Genomic DNA, 4477 nt, shown 5'->3' with positions numbered 1-4477 from the left:
CTCTTCAGATCCCCAAATGCTTTCTTGCATTCCTCATCAAATACAAATGGGGTATCTTTCACCAATAACTTGCACAAGGGCCTAGCGATCTTGCTAAATTCCTGGATGAATCGCCTGTAGCCTACATGGCCCATAAAAGAACAAACCTCCTTCACTGTACACGGAGGTGGAAGGTTGGAAATCAGATCCACCTTCGCTTTGTCAACCTCAATCCCACAATGAGAGATGACGTGCCCTAGAAAAATTCCTTGTTCTACCATAAATGGCATTTCTCCCAATTTAACATAAGGTTCTTTTCTTTGCACTGCACTAAGACCAGAATGAGGGATTGTAGACACTCCTCAAATGATGAACCGAAGATGGAGAAGTCTTCCATGAAAATCTCCAGGAAACGTTCTACCATGTCAGAAAAGATGCTAATCATGCACCGCTAAAAGGTAGCGGGTGCATTGCATAACCCATAGGGCATGCGACAGTAGGCAAACATCCCAAAAGGACAGGTGAAAGTAGCCTTCTCTTGATCTTCGGGGTCCAAAAGGTCCTAGTTATATCCAGAATAACCACCCAAAAAGCAATAGTACTCGTGCCCAGCTAAGCGCTCCACCATTTGGTCAATGAATGGAACTCGGAAATGGTCTTTCCTGGTGGTGGCATTCAACTTATGGTAGTCTATACATACTCTCTATCCAGATTCAACACGAGTTGGGACCAACTCATTATCCTTGTTCTCCACTACCGTTGTTAAGTGTTAAAATATTCATAATTTTTGCTCTTAACTTACATGTTTTAATCCTTTAGTTTTAGTTAATTAGGCCATTTTAGTTCTTTTATATGTTTTCTTTGATTTTCCAGGTCATTGGAAGAAAAAGAAGCAAACTCAGAAGTTTTGGACCGAAAAGGAGCTATTTTGGATTTTGGAAGGCTTTGGTAGAGCGATCAATCGCAGGGGAGCTGCGATCGAGCGCACTACAGGGGAGGATGGCAACATGCAAGGCAACCACGATCGAGCGCAGGCACAAGGAGGATCGATCGCAAACTTGTGATCGATCGCACACGGGCTGCAATCGAGCGCACCCATGCGTGATGGCCAAGACAGCCGCTAGCCCTGTTATGGAAAGAGCACTTTAGGGTTTTGTAGCTTAGTCCGAACTAGGGCTAAAACCCTACAATTTTTAGGGTTCTAGAGTATTCCTAAAAGCCTATAAATAGGCCCTTAAACATCTAGAATATAAATACTTTTGCAAGGGGAAGAATTGGAGCTCTTCAAGTTCAAGTTTCGGGTTTATTCATTTCCTTTCTTTCTTTTATTTTATGAAGATGTTTAACATCAACTTCATGTGCAATCGAGCGCACACGAGTTGTGATTGATCGCACCCGTGCGCAGAGGACATATCAAGTGGCGGCCAGAATGCTAATATTTCCATATTAGGATTTTCCAACTCCCAATTGTAATAGGTTTTGAAACCCTACGAAATTCCTAGGTTTACTAGTTTGTCAAGGACTTCTAAAGCCTATAAATAGACCCTTAAGCCTCTAGAATAAGTATGCTTTGGGAAGGAGATGAATTGGAGCTCTTCAAGTTCAAGTTTCGGGTTTATTCTTTTCTTTTCTTTTCTTTTGTGAAGATGTTTAACATAAACTTTATGTGTAACTAACTTAATTAGTAGGGCAAGATTGAAGCGCTAGTTATGTTTTGTTAATATTCAATATTGGCGCCTTTGTGATGATCTTATTATGATGTCTAACTTGATTAATACCTAGTTTCATGAATTCCTCATATGTGTGTGCCTGATCAACATGTGCATGTGGTATGGACTAGGTAGTTAAATCAATTTGGACGACCGAGTCCTGAGTTTAACATAAGTAACAAAGAAATCCACACTGCATTCTTGGGCTAATGAACATGGGGAACCGGGAGTAGACACCCATGCCCTAGGCCTCATGTGTTTGTCGATTTCCACAGTTTTATGCTTTCTTAAAAAACAACTTAGTAGACACCCATGCTAAATCATTGAAGAAAGAAAAGAATTAGAGTAGACACCATACCTAATTCGTTGCTTAGGGAAATCAATAGCTTAAGGAGTAGACACCAATGCCCTTAGGTTGACAAACATTAGATATTCATAACATGATCAAAACATTGGCATATTGATATATTAGCTAAATATAATTAGTGGTGGATATCAAAGCCCTACCTTTTTATCATTATCAACTTAAATCCAATCTTTTGTTTTATTTTACTTTGGGAATTGATTTTAGACAAGATTCAGCAATCCTCGTGGGAATGACCTTGTATTTGCACACTATACTACTATGTTGACCTCGTGCACTTGCGGGTAAAACATCCAGTTATTTGCCTTTTAATTTAGGTAGATAATTGTGAACGACATGTTTTTAGCGCCGTTGCAGGGGATTGCGGCGAATTTTGTTTAAAATTATTTTCCTTTAGTTGTGTTATTTTAATTTTCAATTTTCAATTTTGTTTTTATCAAAAATATTTTATGTTGATTCTTAAGTTTTTTTGTTTTCTGTTTCAGGGTGCGGACTAGCATTCTGTGATTGCGATCGAACGTCAGCTGAGTGCGATCGAGCGCACCACCTTGTGATCTAGAGCAGTTCCAGGGAGCATCCGGACCAGCAGCACTGAAGCTGCCTAACTGAATAAGCAATTCAATTGATGCAAGGTTGTCGATCTCAAGACTCAACCGTCATTCCACTCGATCCTAAAATTGAGCGTACAATTCGACAACGACCTAGAGACAAAGAAGAAGAGGAAGAAATTGAGATGGAATATTTGCAAGAGAATCCAATTGGGCCATGACCATTAGAGGCAAATCTACCACGGTGCAGAGACCGATGAAGCATGCATTTGTTCCAGCAAACCTCCATCAACCCTCATGCATAGCATATCAACCGGAGGTGGAAGGCAGCTATTATATTTCTCCTCAAATCCTTAATGCATTGACTCACTTCAGAGGCACAGCTACTGAGGATCCCAACTTGCATCGTAAAGAATTCTTTAATTTATGCAAGTTGCAGCATGTCCAAGGCCTAACTCCAGAGAGACTCAGGTTAGTTCTCTTTCCTTTCTCTTTGAAAGATAATGCTAAACTGTGGCATAATTCTTGGCCTGCAGATTCTATCCATACTTGGGAAGAATTAGCCACCAAGTTTCTAAAGAAGTCTTTCCCAGCCCAAAAGACAAGACCACTTAAAAGGGAACTCCAAATGTTCTAACAACGAGATGGAGATCTATTCTTCGAGGCATGGGATCACTTCAATTCATTGCTTCTAAAGCGCCCACATCACAACATCCCTCAAGATGATCAAGTACAAATTTTCTATGAAGGTTTAGATGATACTAATAAAGGGATGGTTGATTCAGCTTGTGGAGGAGCACTTATGGAGAAGAGTAGTGAGGAAGCAATGGAGCTTTTTGAGACATTAAGTGAGCATTCCTAGCAATTCTACTCTAGAGGAAGGTGAGGACTCAAGAGCAAGGGCATGTATGAAGTGAACCTCAATGGGGGATCTCCCAATCAGATGGCCGCTGTGGAAAAGAAGTTGGACATGATTGTCAAGGCTATGACTGCTCAGAAAATATCACCTCTGCAATAGGACACACCAATCCAGGTATGTGCTATTTGTTCCGATTTAGATCACACTTCTGAGACATGTCCTTTATCTCCATTTACAGAGCAAGAAGCGGTAAATTATGTGGGACAAAACAATTACCCCCACAAGAACAATCCATACTCCAACACATACAATCCAGGATGGCGCAACCATCCCAATTTCTCTTGGAGTAACAATCAAGGACAACAGAAGGGGGCCCAACAAGGAAGCTAACCAACTCAAGAGTCAAAGTTGAGCCAATTGGAGAATATGATACACAACCTGGCGACCTCACAACAGCAATTCACAGCTGATCAAAAACAGTTCAATACAAAGACTAATCAAGCCATTCAAAGACTGGAAGTGCAAATAGGGCAGATGGCAAATGAGCTGAGTGAGAGGAAGCAGGGAGAATTTCCAGCTCAAACAATACCTAACCGAGGGAGTCACTAGCAGCTGAAAGCAGTCATTGGAACTGAAGAGCCACCTCAAGCAAATCCAGATGAACCATCAACCTCTAAGGTAAACAAAATGGAGAAGGTAAATGCACCCCCCTTTCCTCAAAGGTTAGCCAAACCAAAGCAAGAAAAGCAACTTATGGATATCTTTGAAACTTTGAGGAAGGTAGAAATCAATATTCCCTTGTTAGATGCAATTAACTGGATTCCTTCATATGCTAAATTTTTAAAGGATTGTTGCATTAGGAAAAGGAGATTTCAGGAGCATGAGACAGTGGCCCTAACCGAAGAAGTAAGTGCAATTTTGTTGAGAAAACTTGTGACGTCCCACATCGCCTGGGTATGAAGATGAGGATGTGTTTAAATGTATACTACACCCTTAATGACAACAACGCGTTTTAAAG

The sequence above is a fragment of the Corylus avellana genome, chromosome 6 (genome assembly GCF_965113065.1).
Source record: "Corylus avellana chromosome 6, dhCorAvel1.hap1.2, whole genome shotgun sequence".
Lineage (NCBI taxonomy): Eukaryota > Viridiplantae > Streptophyta > Magnoliopsida > Fagales > Betulaceae > Corylus > Corylus avellana.
This window is presented reverse-complemented; position numbering follows the sequence as displayed.